This window comes from Pieris napi, chromosome 4 (assembly GCF_905475465.1).
Source record: "Pieris napi chromosome 4, ilPieNapi1.2, whole genome shotgun sequence".
In the NCBI taxonomy this organism is placed as follows: Eukaryota; Metazoa; Arthropoda; class Insecta; order Lepidoptera; family Pieridae; genus Pieris; species Pieris napi.
Genome location: NC_062237.1, coordinates 9189262 through 9210339, shown reverse-complemented (window position 1 = coordinate 9210339; position 21078 = coordinate 9189262).

Sequence of the window (21078 nt, the reverse complement as noted above, 5' to 3'; positions counted from 1 at the left end):
TTCTATAATTGAAAATACTTTTCCTCATACCATAAAAGCCATCGAAATAAACTGCGTAGACAGGTAAGCTAAAACTGCACCGATAACCCATCAGCGATTGCTATATTCCTCTTGAATGTAAAATGTTTGTAACAATTTTCTTTGTGACTGTACATTTCTGCTTTGAAATGCGCCTCTAAGGAACTTTTCAATCAGTCCTCCTATAAAATGTATCTAACTTATATTGTTAGACATATCAAAAGCGCACTAGGTTTCGTCTGAACTTGTTAAAACGTGCAAGTTTGTGATACAGAAAGTAGAACGTATGCATTTATTCTTTAAAAATATATTTTACTGTGTCAACATTTTCTAATATGCAACATTCGCAGACGACAAATGGTACCTAAACATAAGTATCGTTAGAATTGCCAAAAATTACACTCACAATCCAGAAGTGTATTTTTTTGCAATATTAAAATTCTTTTAGCAATATACCTATTAGAATTCATTAATAAAGTATATTCTACATAACAATTTAATTAGAAGAATTAAAATTAACTTGTATAAGTTCAAACCTTTGTGACGCGTAGCCAACATGGGGCCGAGGGAATTCTTATTCCAGCAAGAATCGAACCCCTTAGTATTGTTTTGCTATGATATATACCTACTACGCATAACCACGGCATTTTTATAACCACTCAAAAAGTAATACCTTCCTCTTCAATTATATTGATACAAATAGAATGGCGATCATAAGACCGTAGAAGCAAATGATTTACTGAAATAATTTACAAACTCGTAGTGTTCATTGTTTCATCACAATTCTCCAGACGTCTGCGGTACTCAAGTATGACTGTACGTTCTCAGCTTCTTTACATTCCACTATTGCATTGTTGCTTTGTCTGCCTTGAATGTCTAAAAAGTTACAGGAAATTCTATTTAAAAAATCTCGTAATTACCTCCCGATGGCGCTTGGAATTTGAGGTATTCTATAAATTTTTAATTTTCTGTTGCCTGTCGGTGATTTTTATGCATAGTATACAACTGTTTGAGCGTGAAGTTCTTTATCTATTGTACCCCATATTCAGAGAGGCACAGAGCCCTGATCACCTGCTGGGCAAGCTTACTGTGCTTCTTCTATACGTTGTCGAATGATTTAGCAAAGACGGTTTCTTTATAAAGTTTTTATACATCGTTAATCCTTTATATTGAGAATCACGAGCATAACTATTACAAGTAAAGGAGAATATTGTAATGAAAACCTCAACCTTCTTAACTTTGTTATATAACGTGGACTAAGAAGTACCGACTTTTTACCATGGTTAAGGAAAAAAATAAGTCTGAGACTGTTGTAAACGTTAATATATATTTGTAAAAAAAATAAATAGCAAAATAGCGTGACCTTATTACTTTCCGAATATAAAAAGGCTAATGTCAGGCTTGAAGTATCATGAAGTTAGTCTTGCGGCTGGCTCATTATTCGAACGCACGCCTTCTTTGTATTGCGAAATAAGGTTCTTTAGAAACACCTTATCTTAACGATAAGGTACGACCAAATGGCACTATGAAAAATATTTAAAATCTCCCGAATACGATACAGGTTTTAAAACCCTTTCTATTTTTGTTCACCTAATTAGAAAATAATGGATTATTCTATTAATGATTATTTGCGTGAAACATTATAATTTATATGAATTTGATGACGTAATAATATATTTTAATAACGTGATATTTTATCACTACAAATAAGGGTGCGTACAGACTATGTAACTGGGTTCGTCCTAGCATACATATCAATAACATGTTATTATAACATGTTTTATAACATTCAGTGTCCACATAATTTGAAACATGTTGTATAACATGTTATGTTATATAGTCTGTACGCAAGGTGCGTACAGACTTAAATGAATGAATTTATTTTACTGACTCATAATATATGTAACTATACATATAATATATGTTTCATAATAAACTTCCTTTTAAGACAAATTTGCACGCCATTATGTGTGGCAGAATATGCGGAGTTTAGATTGTACCACCATAATATTTTTGTACCATATTCTTGCAAATAAATTATTAGAATATTTCTTGACTATGTTATACGAAGCAAATGTCTATACATCGATTGCTTTTAGTTTGTAGTCCTTAGTTGATACTAACGATGAAATTAATAAGAAGCCTATTTAGATGTGCAGTTGTAGCGTTTGAGTTGAAATAAATTAGAAACATATTTAAATATAGTAAATTTTAATATCAGTTGATCTTCGTAGGATATTCCCATTTTCTTTTTGATGAGGATCCACGACCACTCTAACTACTGACTAGACCGCCCCAAGGCTCAATAGCTTAGGGAAGTTGTATATTTCCTTAGCGGAATAACTTTGTTAGCACGTTTTCTAAATCGACATCATCGTATCGATTTGTAAACGAAGATTGTAGAATGTTGGTGTTGCTACAGGATTTAAGAACTAATTAGATTAATATTGTTATGATATTACACACACTTAAAGGTACTAGGTGGAAGAACTAAAGTCTCGATAGACTTTCATTTTACTTACACAAAATTACCGTAAAAGTTTGCGTGCTAATAGAATATTAAGCTGAGCAAAATAATTTCCATTATCTTCACAGCTCAACGGGTAGATGGTGAAAGGAAACGCGCTATCATTGTTTACCGAAAGTCATTCAATCAGATGACACAAAGGAAGCATACCGTCCAGGTCGATAGATGTCGTTAATCTTTATCTACTGTAGGGGTCGCGATTGGTTCCCTTATCCATAGTTATTTAGAACAACATGCTTTGTTCGATTTTTCAATTGTTTTTTTTTTAATTTTAGGCCAATAATATCATAATATCGTAAGATAAAATAATGCGCGGTTTCACTTGTGTCAATCTAGTTTATAGCATTAATATTTAAATAAATATATTGTAAATTACTGAATATAGAAACAACTACTGAATTTGTTTTAGCTAAATTTCCGATCGATATAAAAGTACTTCTAACCAAATGAATGTAAAAATCGAGAGACAATTTCGTCATGTGACCTATCTGCAATATTATAGTAAAATCTTTGGGATAAGTTCAAAATTAACATTGGGATAAATTCTTCCTTTCATTTAAATTTCACGTATTCACAACTTAAAACTATAAATAGGCATGCTGATTTTTTTTTATTTGAAAGCTATCTCATCATGTGGTATGTCACATGACTGTAGAAAAATTCGATAAAACTCTTCCAATGTTTTATTCCTGGATATTAAATTTTTTATAGTTAATAATAACACAGTTTTTAACCGACGAAAAACAGGAATTAACATGGTTTTGAACCTTAAAGGACCTGTAGGTATGTCTTACTCTTAGGAAATCATATTTTTTGTATATGTTGATCCATATAGACTTCCAAGCACGTGTACTTATTTTCTTAAACGCATGTTTTTCAGATTTTTTTTCGGAAAATTATATTATGGAGTATAGTTTCATAAAAAGCGGTTTAGTGATTGAGATTTTCGTATCGAATACTAGGTATGTTGACAGATATTTTAATATCTGTTAAAAGTTTTCTAAATTACTTCTTACAACCCTTCTTCAGTTCCAAGAGTAAACAGCGAGTTTCAATACGAATATTTATTATACAAAGTAAATCTTTGAATTGAAGAATCACCTAAACTAGTGCATTAAGAGATTGTGTTATGTTTGAAACTTGTAATCTATTCCATTAGAATTTAATCCCGCAAGACTCGGAGTTGTGCCTTTGAAATTCCAATGCACTCCAAGATAATTCTAAAGATTGTTCAAGAGCAAAAAGACAAAGTTCTTACATCTCCGTATAACAGATTGCTACATTGTACATACAGATAAACTAGGGATGAAATGAAGATACCATTTTCATATAAAGAGTTTTTATTAGTTTTAAGATTATTTATATTTAGACTAACGACAAAAATGAGTTAACGGTTACTTACGCCATTTAAAAAGATTGGCATCATCAAACTAATAAGCAACTGAACAATTTCTTCTACTGCCGTATCTACTTCGCGCTCTAAATTTCTGAAGGTGCCGTTAGACTTCCTCCACTCCCCCCTGTCTTCGGCTAGCCTCTGCGTCTGGGTGATGGTAAAACCTGTAACGGTGATGGTGTGACGTGCCTTTACTTGATCGGTCCAGCGAGTAGGGGATTGGCTTCGAGGTCTGGGTTGATCCACTATGATAGTCATGATTGGTTTTTCTAAACTTTCTGGATCCATGCGTGTTACTGCTGCTATCCTGCTTATATACCGAGGTATATAAACTCGTCTATTATTTCTAGATCTTTTAGTACACTAGTACGTCTGAGTTTTCTTGATCTATCAATTATCATCACTTAATCATTAGTTAACTAATTGGTCCCAGCGAGTTTAGATATAATTGTATTTTATCTGCCATTAGAGATTAAGGACGACCTGGAAACAGCTAATAGTCTTCAAACAATGTTTTTCTTCTTTTTCTATTCCTAATAAATTATTATTACATGCATATTCATGTTGGACTAGATAAGGCGAGATTTTATGATTTTGATAAAACAGCTGACGGCTAGCAATTGATGTGCCTATTTAAAGAAAACAATTTTTAACCGGTATCGACTAAAAGATCCTCTATTATAATAGAGGAAACCGTGAGCCATTTCTGCCAAAACCCTCCATCTTTTAGTCGATACCAACTCCGGGGAAATAAATACAAATAATACAACTTTTTCTACAGCTGTGACACTTTTTTGACATTCAACACATTTTGTCTTCAGTAACCGTGACCACGCACGCTGTAAGGCACGCGAAACGTCGGTTAAATTTAAAATTATGTAAAATAATTGTAAATTTATAATAATACATAACATTAATCCGGTTAAACAGTGTTTTCTTTAAATGTGTAAAGGTTATGTCAATAAAAGACAATAAGATGTGCCTATTCCACCACAAAACTGTAAATACTGTTGTCCTATTTGTGATAAAGCCTCTAAGTAGACAGTTATATACATTAGCGTTCAGTAACATCGTCTCTTAGTACTGTTCTATTCTATGTAATATTTAATAATCCCAACGACTGGTTGATCAGAACCTTCATAGAACAACGCGAGTATACCATAAATGTCCCATTGTTTGAAGCATTTACGTCCCCATTGTTTAAAGTATAATTGGGCAAGTTGTTAATGAAGATGGATGTATTGGGTTCCATGGTGCGTATTAGATCCTGAAATTTCAAACGTATTAATAGCATTAAAAGCAACACAAATTAATGAATGGTCTCTACACCATTATATTTGTTGTAATTCTATCATTTTTGGAGAAACGATAGCCCTTTAACCGTGCATCGTGTAATGAGAAAACATCATGCCAATAATTTTGAGGAGATGAACAATCTGATCCAATCATATAAAAGCAATTTTTTTGTATCGTATTTCAGAGGATTCTCTTAGGACTATTGGTATCCTTATCGAAATTGATATCCTAGTCACGAATAAACCGAATAGGATTTTTTACGTGTGTTTACTTACAATCGTTTCTTCAATGTAATGTAAGGAAAAATTACTAGCCACTTGGTTCATGATTCTGAGCTAATCAACTTTCATTTTATTATTATTATGAACTCTAGTGAATCGTACATTTAACAAAGGTGTAATTAACAAGGCATAAATTTTTAGACTAATTTTATATTAGTTTTAAGGGATATCACTTGATTTAATTATCGTGGAATAGAAATTGCACTCATTTTTAAAACAATTTTATGCAACGTGCAATGCGACGATATATAATGACTAATAACAAAAAAAAATCCTCTCTAAGTAATTCATTATATAGTGATACGAATCATGCCAAATAATTTCTTTTAATACTTATTCAAGTAAAACCCAGTAAATTTTTCCGGAATTTAGTTAATGAGTTTTTGATAATTAATGTTCTCTATCGGAAAAAACTACGGCATAGCACAGTAAAAATACATTTTAAGATACGTAATATATTCCACAAATAGTTTTCACTAACCCATATACTTAAATTTATGAACCGTTTTAGTAGCACAAACTGAAGGGTTAACGGGACTCAGCCGAGGAAACAAACCACAATATGTCTATCTTAAACCTATCTGATCGACCGGTATTGTGCCGTTACAATAAATGATTCAATTTCCTCCACAAAAGTATCCGATCCACTTAAGCATTATGAAAGTAATCGAAGGGAGAATAGTTTTCTTTGCTGACGCTCTTTTACGATAATGACAGAATTGCGGTCCAATATCTATAAAGTATTACAACTTATGTTTAGAGCTTCAGCTGGAATTAAAGGTCGGAGCTAGATTTTCCTCGTGGATTTAATTCGTGTATTGGAAAGCAATTTATTTGATCCTGTATTTATTTTATTGAGTTACTTGTGGTATTACAGAGAGAAATATAAGAAATGAAAGCTTCCGTTAATGCCGAGCCAAGTATGGGTAAGGTACAGTCAAATTTGTGGAATAATACAAAACTAAATTTAACTGCATCGAACTAAATATATTGTTACAATGTTTTTAGATAGTGGGATACCTTAATTGTTTTCAGATAATGCTGTATCAAACTTGAGTTAAAAAGAAAATATTTTGTACTTACTTACAGTTACGAATATTTCTTAATAGTAGCAGAAACCATTCAGATTGTTAACGCCAAAATGCGTGGGCGCGCATTGACGTTGAAGAGCGCGATTCCTTTGTGCTGTCCTTTGAGCTCACTCGACGGCGGTCTCTACAGAGACAGCACGTGTTTATAATGTTTTATTCATTAACTAGCTGACCTGGCTAACTTCGTTCCGCCCTACAACCTTATAATATCGTTGTTATTTTAATTTAACTTGTTTTAGGATTCCATTAATGTTAAGTATTACTTTAATCCAACTTTTTTTCAAACACAGAAATGTTTCATTGCTTGCCATTGCGAAAGAAAAATGGCAGTTTTACACATTAGGCATCTTCTCTCTAGCGTCAATATGGCGATACTGCATGTTAAGCACTTTCTGATATCCAACATCTTTTGATCAGGATCAAAGCATGGTTATGCATCTCCTCATTCACCTCAAGATTTGAATTTCTGAAACTTCACGACACGAATTCGACGTAAAATGATGCGTAGTTTTGTCAACAGATGGCACCATATGGTTTTTGCATTCGTAAAATTAATTAATTTATTTATTGTTATTCGATAACTTATCCGATATTTTATTGCTTATTCTATTCGGGACGGAAACAAATCCAACAAATCAAAAACCATGGCAATCGGTCCAGCCGTTCTCGAGTTATAAGTGTTGTAACAAACACGACTTTCTTTTATATATATAGATTAATTCATTTTGTGTGTATTGTCGATGTTGTTCCTTGATCTAATACATATTATGCAAAGTACATAAAGTTCTTGTTGTATTTTTTTTAATGTCTCTCTGAAATTAATCCAACCAATCCTCCTAATCAAATCTCTCTAACCAACTTAACAAAACAGTTACATAAGTTATATTTTAGAATCACTGGGCATATATAAAGCCCATGTATTTGTAAATATTTGTCTAGTAAACTATTCAAGATAACTCATGACTCATGCAACATGTAACACTGTACGATATATTTATTTCAAGATGTTTTCCACATTATCCTTATTGTCATAAATATCTTTATCAAGATTTCAGAAATAAGAAATTTTTTAATGGTTTTGTGGCATGTAGGGTAGGGTGTCCCAAGTTTATTTTATCATAAATTAAAATAGAATAAAATATTGTATATTCAAACCGATATTTTATAAGCAGTGTTGTTTTATCTAGTAGTATTTAAATATATGATTTGCTGTTGTAGTCAGATTAAAAAATATATTTAAAATTGTCATCGAATCTACTGACTCTAAGATCTTTTATCTAAATTTAGTGAAATTATTGTTGAAGAAGTCTCAAAAAACCTGCATTGCAATACAAACTGGCAATACCTAGAATATTATAAACATTAATTCAAAATTTTAAATTGATCTTACCTTTGGAAGCGTGTTACTGTACAGAATAGCTAATATCGCTCGCTCGACTATGTATTAACAATTTAGGTGTTTCAATTTTAACAACTTATCAAAACACCCTGTGTTTGTAATGAAGGGATCTTTGCGAGGCTTAAGTAAACGCGCTAAAACTGGGATTAAGAAGAAAAAGTAGTCTGTCCCTCTGACACAACTAGATTAGAACGAGATCCGATCATTAGTGAGCGATACACGTGATTAGCTGAAAGAAAAATGATCCAAAATTAATCTTGACTTTAATCCTAACTTATATTTAAATTTCGTAGCGTGCTTGTGTTCCCTTCCACAAATACGGTATATGTAACTATTATATAATTCCAATTTTGAAAAAGATTTATAAAAATCGTTTCAATATATTTTTCGTACTGATCTATCGAAGTTGAAATGCGGTTTTTTGTTATATTATAATTATTGCGATCGGCGCTTTGTCAGTGTTTCATTTATTGGTTATATTCTTATCGATTTTACATTAGTTCTGTGTATCCGTTAATTAACAATTGGTTTATTGATTTGATTGTGAAACATTGAAATTGTAATATAGAAAAAAAAACACATTATTTTTCAACCACAAATCTTCTCTGTATAATATAACTTTTATTTATAATTTTCCTTTTTCAAGTATACAGGCGCTAATTAAAGTTTAAAGATGGCGCCAGGTAGATAGTACCGTTGCTTTTCAAAAATCTTCTAGTTTATCGGTATGCCTAATCAGCGTTTATTCAAATTTATAAAATTTACGATTTATATCTTTTAATAATTAAGTGTGTGTAATATATTGGTGTTAACCAAAGACATAATATATAATATATTGTATGCACTGTTTTTATAAGCACTGTTCAGTAATAACTAAAAATCTGCTAACAATTCGAGTGAAAGTTACTTACTTAGATAAATAGTTTCAACAGAATCAATAAAATATACTTAATAATGAAAGTGGTTTTGCAACTGCGTAAATATTCATCAATAGATAAATTGAATTTCATGAATAAGCGAAATATTGGTTCGTCCAATTTAAAATTTTCAATCTAATTATAATATCTATGATCTATTTAATAAAAATATTAAAGTGTTGTTTTTGTATTAACTTAAATAGTTTTATGAAGTTGTAGGTTTATGAACTTTTATTTGGGTACAGAAAATCGTTACGGTGCGTTACATGGGGGGGGGGGGGGGGGGTTAATAAACTCCAAAAATTTCGTGACGTAATACTTGAACACTCCCTTAGACAGAAATTTATAAAATATTTTTCTATTTTCCAAAATTGTTTTATAAACAAGCTGTTAATTGATGTTTAATTATTTTATTTTAACGTTACCATCATTGAAGATCTGTTGTTTTCTTTTAAATCTGAAGCTAGAATGAAGAATAAATGTTACAACTTTCGTAGTAAAATATTTATTTTATTTAAACACTTTAATTGAATGTATATAAACGGAATAAATTTGTATGCATTTCAAATTACACTCTTTGATTATATATTTCTGAGTAAAGGCTTTTAAAATTGTAGTGAATGTCACCTTGTGGGGTTGCCAGTCGAGTGTAATATTTAATTCAAAGCTACTATTGATTTACAGCAAACGTTGGTTAATTTAATGATTTGCTTGTTTATCACCCTCGATCTAGAGAAATACTTAAAGCTTTTAGAAAATTGCGTTTCAACTTTTGAGATTTAACTACGTACCTATATGAGGATAATTTAGCATTTTAGAAAAGAGAGGTTTAAATAAATAAGGACACTAATAATATTTTTTTTTTTAAAGAAATTTCAAAAAGGTTAGTCGACATCACAGGAGACCCAAGATCTGGCAGCTACCTCGGACAAAGAATTAGTCTAGCAATTCAAAGGGGGAACGCTGCCAGTATCTTCGGAACCTTGCCTAAAGGGACTCCTTTTAATGATATATTTTAGTTTATGTTAAGTTTCGTTATTTATTTCAATGTATATTATTTTATTAATATTAATAAATTGTTAAGGATTAAAAATTAATAAGGACACTGAGCATACATTCACATAAATGTCACCCCTGGGACATGGGGCAGCGTCTCTCAATTATTTTTATAGGTAAATTTATCGACAACAAACCTTGAGATGTCGATAATCACACATCCGCCGTTTCAGAACTGAGCGTTTTAGTGAATGTGAATAGTGATGTGGAACCAGCTGCCCACTAAAGAATTTCCGAACTCCGAATAATTCGACTTAGGGTCCTTCAAGAAAAGAGCGTACCAATTCTTAAAAAGACGGCAACGCACTTACGGGCTATTCGGCATTGTGTGTCCATGGGCGGTGGAGTCACTTAACATAAGGTAAGCCTCCTGCCCGTTTGTTGTTGTTCTAAAAAAAAACACTTACGCAAAGTAAGCAAGTAAGTAAGCAAAGTACACTTAGAAGATTTTCTATTAAGAATAATTATATTTATTACGTTTTATTCAGTTGCTTTTAAGGCATGTAGGTGAGGTTTCACTGCAATTATTGACTCGCCGAGAAACCACGTTTATTTTCTACCAGCGAGGTTTGTACCGTATTTGGTATTCGTATGTCCTTATAAGGTACTGAGTATTGTAATGAATCGAGGCTCTTCAGGACACGACTTTTTAATATGAGTGTTGGTACAATACTGATCTACATCAAAACTTCGATACATTTATATTAATCATGTAGGCACAGGTTTAAACACGGCGTATAAAAATACACGAATGTATAATAACATAACGTATCAGCACATATTGACTTTATTCTCCTTAATGCAGTTAGCATTGTAACTAACGTTAATAGCGCACCGAGGCTGGCTTAATCCCTTCATTTGGTTTAAAATCGCAACAGTTTGAAACCAAATCAATGGGAAAGCTTGCAAACGGCTCGGCTTACGTATCTTCTTTCAAAGTAACTGGACATTTTTGTTCGCTTATATCCAACGAGAGCTTAAGGTACACTTCCGTTTTTCCGCAAATAATCCTTATTGATTTTGGATGAAGACGGAAATACGATGCTCTTTTAATGTGAAGGAATTGTGAAGGATACAATAGTATATGAGAGTGGAATAGATATGTCCACGACGATATTACTTATTGAATCGCAAGGTATTTTCATTATGGTTATAGAAGATCTTTTTTAATGAAAATTTGAGTTATACAGTCAAACCTGCGTAAGCAACAACTGGAAAAGCGAGGAAAACCTATTAATGAGAGTATTTACCGGGTACCGTCCTTTTGATATCCTAAAAACCAATATAAGTGAGAAACATGAAACCTGTATAAGTGATAGTCATTTTTCATGCGCGAACCTTTATAAGTGAGATTTATCTATACCTCTTTTCCTATTAATGACTCATTCTTACTCACGTATTTTATTTCTAATTACGTCATATTTGCTTATACTTCTTTAGTAATAGCTACGTGTGCGCATAACATTCTTTACTATCTAGGGTCTATTGATAACTCGAAACGGAATAACTTAACAAGCGCCTGTCGTTCCATAACTGAGCGTTTTAAGGCACGTGAAACGGACCATCTCTCTGTAGAACCTGTCAAGAGGTATTAGCGGCTTAAAGCCCTTCAAGAAAGAATGTACCATTTCCTCAAAGGTTGGTATCACACGTAAGTAAAACAAGTAGGTACCTAAACGTGAACATTATATTTTCAAACATCATATAGTTTCAATATATATAAGTTATGCCACGAAATATTATCTAATATATAAAATTGTCGTTTCACGATGTTCGTTCCCATACTCCTCCAAAACCGCTCGACCGATTCTTATGAAATGCTTTATGCATATTCAATTAGTCGGAGAATCGGCTATCTTTCAAACCCCTAAGTGATAAGATGTTTCCACCCCAAAAAAAATTATTTATATATGTGGCATTAAAAAATACATACCACCCTCTACGATCAACCCCTATTTTATGTAGATAGTTATTTTTATTGAACTAAAAAAATGTATCCTAGAAATAATGTAGATGGCAAAACAACGTTTGCCTGGTCAGCTAGTCAGATTATAAGAATCAAAACAAAATCATGAAAACAGTGTCATGATCGCGACAAACGACTATAATAACAACAGTTTCATTAAGTATGAAACCAAGCATACAAAATTGGACTTCATTTAAGCACTCATTAGAATACAAAAAAGTTAAAACCCATCTGTGCATTTTCAACTTATTTTCACGTGACTCCAATGAGAAAAGGGGGAATATTGGGAAGGCTATGCAAATACCGCATGCGCTGTTATTTCGGACTCATTAGAGTGCAGCTGATTTTACACATTTGTATGGCTTGGCAAGTTAGCTAAATGGATTAAATTTGGCTGCTGGGAAGGAAACTACAATATTGTAGACAAATTTTAAAATTCGAAGATTACAAAATTTCGGCTTGATTTCCTTAGTGATCTTTTTATGTATGACTTATTTATTTAGAATTTAAGCGAGATTTTGGTAATGTTATTAAAATTTGTTTTTCAAATAATAACCTTATGTTATAGTGCTACTAATATAAATATTCCACCTCCATTGCTTAGTGGTAATCGCAAATGGCGATTAGATTTGAATCAATTTCAGATACAAGGGCAAGGTATTGATGAAATTATGCACACACAGAAATGTGCTTATAAACACTACTAACACATTAACAAAAATAGAAAATGTTTTATAACAACTAAGCTTTTTAATTAACATAGTTTAAATTTTTATATTTAATTGTTATAGCATATCACGTCCAAATAGAGATTGCATTCGATTTTGTAAATTTTTAAAACACCTAAATTTTTCCTATTATTCAATTTTTAACAATAGTGTTAGCTTTTATAAGTCAAATTTGAAGTAATACATTTTACATAAAATCAGTGAAGTGAATTATAGTGGATCAAGTCATCATTGGAGTGTTTAATTTCCTACCCTAAGAACTAGATCAACTAGCCCTTACAATAGTATTATCAAACGCTTCAAAGCGCGGATAACGTACAAAATCATGTAACTGGTTTGAAAATCATTCCGATACATATACATTTTCTATCCCTAAGAATAAAAGAGCTAGTAAAGATATAATCAGTACGGGAGATGATAAATACACCCTGTTTATTTATCACCTCTCAGCCACGTCGGTGATTCAACTCGAGCGTTCCCGAACAGTTTTTCATTAAATTTACCTTCCTCAGCCGTAAATCGGGGAAAAATTCAGTTAAGCAGAAGAGTTTTACGACCCCAACGCAATAAAACGTTAAGAAATAATTTTCATGTAGGTACGTTTAAGCGTATACGTAAAGTCATAATATGGAACGTAATGTTGTTGTTCACTAATATTGTTTTAAAATTCCCCACTTCAATGTAAAACAAATTTTTATAGTGTATTATTAATATTATGGAAAATTTGCATAGTTCTCCAGACCGAATCTTTAATCCTTGGCGGATTCGGGGAAATTTGTGAGAATTGTGCCAAAGAAAAGACATATGTAGTAAGACATAGTCAATCGTGTGCTTAAATTCTCCTTAGACAGGGTTATTCAGGTTGTATTAGTCAATTAGGTACTTAAATACAGTTTTAATTACTATAATTAGCTTTAATTTTCAGTAGTGGTTCTCAGATGCTTGGTAAAAACATTTCATAACGGATTCATTATTGTCATAAATATATCCAAAAGTTATTTCCCATAAATGGGAGTATTTTCGGAATATGGCAACACTGAAACCAGCCGAGGCTACATTAACTAAATTGCACAAAACAAACATAACTGATAATTGCCCCCGAGGAAAAGGTACCAAGTACCGCAACGTTTTGAGATATGCGACCGTCATAACTTTTTCAATCTGAACTTCGTCAATTCACTTTACAACACGCATTTCAAATATCGGTATATTTGATGAATATTGTGTTGAAGAGATATATATTATGACGTGTTTTATGTGTGTACAGTATTTTGTGTGTTTATAATAATAATAATTTATTGCAAGAATATGGTACAAAAATGTGTAAGGTGGTACAATCTTAGTTCGCATATTCTTCAACACACCATTGTGTGCGCGCAAATTTGTCTTTAAAGGAATTATACATTTTACATTATAAGTCGTACTATCGTATCGTCGACTGTATACCACCTATATAACAGTATTAGGGGCTTGTAGTATTTAGCCTAGAGCTTCGGAATCTCGGGAGTTGACAAATGTTTTATTTCTTTATTTAAACAGGTCTGCCGTAACAATATAAACTTACCTCTAGAAACATACATACGAAAACTAAACTAGAAATTAATTGGTTACTAAAATGGTTGGTTGGCCTTTTAAGGTTCTGTTTTATATTATATTTATTCTCCTGTGTTGTGAATTATTACTTGGTCATAAGAAATATACCTAGTGTGATGGAGGCATAAAAGTGCCGACTTCTTATCCCTGTACTATGAAACACATGCAGAAAATTGATCAATAAACGAACAGTTTGTATGTCACTAAAGAATATTAACACCGCGACTCAATTTGGAAATAGGATAAAGAATCTTCAGTTTCTCGAAAGTAATATGCAATGTATTTTCTATGAGCGCACTCGCTCATATGGTGAAGGAAAACATGCGAATACCGCTTTAGACTAAGTCAACGGCGTGTTTCAGACATAGAAAGCTAATCATCTGTTTTCTTATTAAAACTAAATGATCACGAAATATTTACGAGAGAGATTACTTTTAGTTTTTGTAATGGTGTCTTTACTCTGTTTCATATAATATGTATACGAAAATTTGTGTGAGCAATAGGTCTAAAAATTTTAACTTCAAACTAAATATCCCTAGCGATATGTATGTCAAAAACATATCGGTTTGACCTACGGGTGACTGGCTTAGCTCTAAATCTCGAACGAATTTTATCCTAAGTGATCCGAATGGAGAAATTGTTTCAATACGTCTAAATAACATATACATCTCTTTATCGTTCATTTTACGAACATTTCCAACGAAGTAATATTAAAATTCGAGTGGAAGAAGTCAATTGGCCCACCAGCCATTGAATTAATAATAAAATATGTTTTCTAACCTAATGACTGATAGACTAAGAGATACCAAGCTTAACATTTTGTATAATCACATAGCGTTCGTCATTATTAATGACTTTAAAGATTAATTACACAGAAACATTTTCCATACATTTTATTTCCCCTTAATTTCTTTGTTCACATTTAACTCACAGCCTCGAGCAAATAGGTGCGTAAAGCAGTCTTAAAGATTTTTGGGGCCGTTCAATCATTAATCTTCACATTACACATTCATTCACTAAGAACTCACTCACTTGGATTAAGCAGAATTATAAATGAAGTGTCACAAGAATGTTCACAAAAAGTGAATGGAAACCGTTGAATAAAGGGAGCTGTATCAGTTTTTAACACGAAGAAAATAGGCATGATTATAACGCTGAAAGATAATTAATCATACTTGTAATTATCACTGATTTTATATGTATATAGTGTTTATAAGTTATAAATGTATATACAATTTATAAATATTAAAAAAACCCCATAAAAATACATCTTACTCTAGACTGAACAGAGCAATGAATGAGGTGATATTATTATTTAAAAAACATAATTATTAATATAGTCCTTTCATTTTTATATGTTAAGCGGTTTTACTTATTTATAAGTGCTATGTATATAAAATATAAATATAAGAAAGGGTAAGAGTGGTGTGGTCCGTGTTAGTTTGTTAGAAAATATTACATTCCTTCTTAAATCAAATTTTAGATCAAATCAACATTTTTACGTAGGATTTTCGATGTGGACTTATTTTGGCCATGTTTGTATTCACTTTAATTACCAATCATCATACTATTATTACTTAAAATTGTTTGATTAAAAAGTTAATTTAGTAAAGTGAGTCTTGTTCTCTTTAACAATAACAATTAAACCTTAAAAACATTCGAGCAAAAATCGTAAACCTTCATTTAACAAGAAAATTAAAAGAAAATAAATACGAAACCACTTTCTCAATATAAAAATACAAGCCTTTGTGAGTTAATTCAAAATCGTATTATCAAAGAGGTCGGTCGCAAAAAGGGGAACGAAGTCTTTGTAGTAAGGACATGCTCACAACCGCGTCTGACAGACCCACGATTTATATGCAGATAAATCATACAAAAGTCGATCCATCTGGCCTTTATATACTTATAGCAAAATATAGATACATCATTATTTAGTATATGGGGTTGGTAGAACCATGCTTAGATTCCTTGCATTAAAGAGATAATGGTCACTAAGCAACTTTATAAATAAATTCTTAAAGGTTTTTCTTTTTTTATAGAACAGGGGGCAACGAGGCTCACCTGATGTTAAGTGATACCGCCGCCCATGGACACTCTCTATATTAATCTACCTGTTGCAGCCTGCGACTCTAGGTGGTTCAGTATATCATGGAATATTACATTATAAAGTCTCTTCCGTGTTCGTATAAGAGAATAGGTAAAAGTAAATTGATAAAAAAACTAAATCTATCTGTAACAATAAATTATGGATTGTGAGTTGTTTTTTTCGACGAATAAGTTTTAACTTGCTTATTTATCTAGATTTATATTTATAGACTCTATTTACACTATTTATAAGTTTCTTTTAACTAATATCAAACCTGACCAGGTAGAATATAAATTTACGTGGGACGTGGGATACACCCACGGAATTACGCCCTTCATTGCGCATCTTTTCACGCCTTTCTTTTCTGTGGTTACATCATAGATACACAAAAAATATCTGCGTCTTAGTGGCCAAGAATGTTTTATATTTTGAAAAGCTTTAACAAATAATTCCTTTTATTTTTGTACGTTAACAAATCCAGATAACATGAATAAAGTAGTAAAAATTCGCGTTTAGTAACAAAATACCACGCACGCTGTAAAGCACGCGAAACGTCGGTTAAATTTAAAATTATGTTAAATAATTGTAAATTTATAATAAATAATACGTAACTTTAATCCGGTTAAAAAATATTTCTTTAAAAATGTTTCGTGTTCGGTGCCTTAAATAAATATTTGTTACCATAGCTTTTTTATTTAATAACGATAAATTTTAATCCAGCGGCGTTATGATCTTCTATGGGTAGTGGCCTCATGGAATCTGTATCTCAGTTTAATGACACAACGGTGTCCTCGCGATGTTTACCTTCACCATAGAAAGTGTTGCTTGAGCACATACAAAAACATCTGTTTTTCCACAGCCATTCGAACGCACGACCTTCAGGGCTGAGACTCCCACGCTTAAGCTTCTAGTCTAACGCTGCATAGTTTTTTAGTTTTATAACACAGTTTTTTCCTTCATTTCGTTACTTCTAATTGATTAAGTCGTTCGGGTTATGTTGTATCGTATTTTAAGATAATATAATTTCACGGTTAATTTACAAAGAATATATTTATTTCACTTTTCATAATAAAAAATATTATAAACTAAAAAAGAGTTTTCTCGTCAGGATGTCTTATGAAATAAAAAACTATTTTTTAGTTAGGCTATCCTTTAACAAAGGCCTCCAATTGTGCGTTCCATCTCGTTCTCTCTTGAGCTAACCTTTGCCAACACATCGGTAAATCATCCTCCAATTTCTGAAGTAGTTGTCCATATATCATAATAAATGAATAGAAACAATTTTATGAATAGTAACAATATATAAACAAGGAATATTCGAACAATAACTAGTTTAATAGGCAATTCCAGAAACTTAATATAAAATAGGAATAATTGAAGTATATTGATTTAACCGAACGCAAGTCAAACACACCTAATCCAATTCAATGAAACAAAGAAATCAGCCAATCAATGCGTTTATACCAACCTAACGAAATCTACCGCGAACAAGACACGAATAATTTATCAGAAATTTCTCGATCAAAGGGAAATGTGACATGCAAATGCATTGAATACATAATGTTTTTGAAACGTATAAAAGTGGAAATATCAGGCTAATTCAAGACTAACGAGGACTACCAGGCTAAAAAGTATACAAAGGCAGTACGCATCAGGCCTTTGATTCATTACAGTTTTTCGATTAGCTGTGAGCACTGCAGGCTATAAAAAATATATCAGTTTTGTGGAGCAAGGCTTAGTTCGGATGGGAATCGTGAATTTTAAACATTGTATAAAGAACATATGGTTTTTGCTTGCTTTTAATATTGCAGCGGAAATATGTAGGCAATTCTGCCGTTGTTAATTACGGTTACTACATTATGTATCCGTTTATGAAAATTGCTATGTAAATATATTTTTTTTTTTATTATTATTTATTTTAAACAAGTGATGTTGAATTTATTGATTTTTTCTTAGCTGCACGTTTTGTCGAGATTGTTCGGCGAGACACTGCCTTTCAATTATTTTTTTGTTTTTTGTAAGTAGTTTTAAATGTATCAAAATTTGCAAAAATCAAGATGCTAAGTGTAACTTGGTTTTAGCATTTTTATTAGCTCTAAGTTATCTTTAAAAGACATCAGTTACTCGTAAAACACGTCGAGTTAGTTCTAGGGTCTGCATAAGTCGCGTTTGACAAGCCCTTTCCAATTTGCATTGGAATAAATGGAAAGTCGAATCACATAAATGAAAACGCTGGAACAAATTGATTTCTCACTCAAATAGAACCGGTGGGGTGGTGCTATTTCTATACATTGAATCAACTTTTTACATTATTGTTCATTTTCATCTATTATTATGTATTCGAAATTTAAATTTAAACAATTTGCGTCTGGAATGCCCAAGACGACTGGTATATATACCTTCGAGTTGTAGATATTTCTATGAAAACATTCTATTTCCAAGAAAATACCGCTTGTGTTTGAACGTTACAAGCAATGCGAAATAATATTAATATAAATATTGTTTACGCAAATAGTATACATATTTTTAACGGGTATAAACATGAATGTATTACATTACATACACAACTCGACGTTTTGAGAGCTGTACAGCTAAATACGATTTATTTCATCCCCATTATTTAGGATGGAGACAAAAAAGATATTATAAAGGATTTATGTATAAAATAGAAAACATAAGCAACGTTACATAACAAATTATCCACTTATCATTTTTCTTCTATCGTATAGCAAAAATAATCGTACGTGATCGTCGTAGCAAACACGATTCTCCCTGCCTAGCGGAGCGATGACAAACACCTAATTGAATTGCCATCTGTGTTGCCAGTAGAAAAGATTTATAAACATCAGCTCCTATTGATTTTCTGACTCAAATCATTTTCAATTTTCGACACAACTGTACCGTGTGTACAACTTGAATAATAATGTGGAATAGATGGTTATTTGTATTGAATTTTTACAATCTTTTTATATGATTCGAATAATGCTATATTGTGAGTTCTAAAATGAAATTCACTCTCATGTCTATAAAGAGTATTTCTTTTAGTTTTATTATAATTGTAACGATGTATATGAATCCAATTGCTTATTCGTTACGTGTCTGAGGCCTCAACTACTTCTGACTACTGAAGGCGTCCAAAACTACCGTTTCCCGTCAGTTATCAGTATTTTGCCGAGAAATGAACCCAAAATCTCCATGTATGCCATTTACGTTAACCTTAACTTTAACTGACATAACTTCACGCAGGCACCAAATTTAACCGCGAAACTAATAACGACTGACGCGTTTTTTTAGATTTTTTGTACTTGTATAATTTACTTTGAATTAGTACTAAGGTGTAGTATTTTTTCATTTAAAAATGAACTTACTTTATATATCATCGTTAACGTTCACTTTGTACGCGGATTTCAAACACAATTTTAAGGATTTCCAAATTTGAATTACGATTGCACCCTCGTTTTTGAATTTAGAATTAATCAAAAGTCGGTCAATGACTCTAGACTGATCTCATTTTGCAAATCATAATAATGTCCGAATTTCTAAAGGCCCGTCTCAGTATAGGAGGGCCCTTCACTTAATTGAAAGAGATCGCCCGTCAAGAGGCCCGCGTTGAGTGAGTTCAAACTAACGTGATACCACTTAGTTGGGAATTGTGTGTATTTCTGAACAAACCAGGGCATGGCATAGATGTATAGGGTATTATATCAAGATACACGTATTCAAGGAACTCGAGAGGTTAAAACTATGTTTAAAAATGAGTATAAGTAACCTTTGAGATAAAATTTAAGTACCATTAATATATACTAGAATACTAAATGTGTTTTACAGTAAATTCGTTCATAAAAAAGATTAAAGTGTATACTCATGATCTCGACACAATTTTATTGTTTTAAGACTTGTAACAGTAGCCGATATATATTATTATATTATAATTAAGTTAGTTTTATAAAAAGACGTAGCTTTCTAAGTGACTATTTTCAATATACGTAATTCTACTTACATGTTTAAGAAAACCTTTAAATTATTATGTCATGGAATAAACTCCGGGATTAGTCGAACGTTGGAGGAAAAAGTAATGGACTAGCTTCTATTAAAAATAAATTGTACTGTACTAGAGAGAACCGCGTTGTATCGAAGTACACGCTTAATTAGTTTATTTAATTTACACAAGGAAGCGTAGCATGCGCTGTAATATTGTTTATTTGTCTTACGTTAAAAACGTTGCCGGATGAAACCTAGCACTATTTCTTTTTTAATATTCCAAAATTAAAATAATGTTGAAATTTTTCTATGAACTAAATTTGAGAAGTCAGCCATGTGGTTCGGTGATGCCTTGGGGTTTTCCCCCAACAAAAGTGGAAATCAAGATGTAAAGGAGGTTTTTAGAGGGTACATACTCTATCCTCAATGATTAAATAATACTTGAAATAACAACTATATTGCACTGTTATTGATTCTTACCCTACATAATATAAATACGTAATAAAACACAAGTTTTAATTTCTTGTAAACCTTTTATACACGGAAATAAGAGAAATGTTATGAATCACCTTTGATCTACTCGAAAACATAAATAGTAATTATTTCTTGTAAACCTTTTATTGAGCGAAATTAAATTATGGGTAGGTAATTGAACAGAATTGTGTCGGCAACATTTTGGTATAAGCTGACAGAACCTCGTTTCCGGGACTTCTTAGGTGGCGCTACAGGCCACGCCAAAGCTA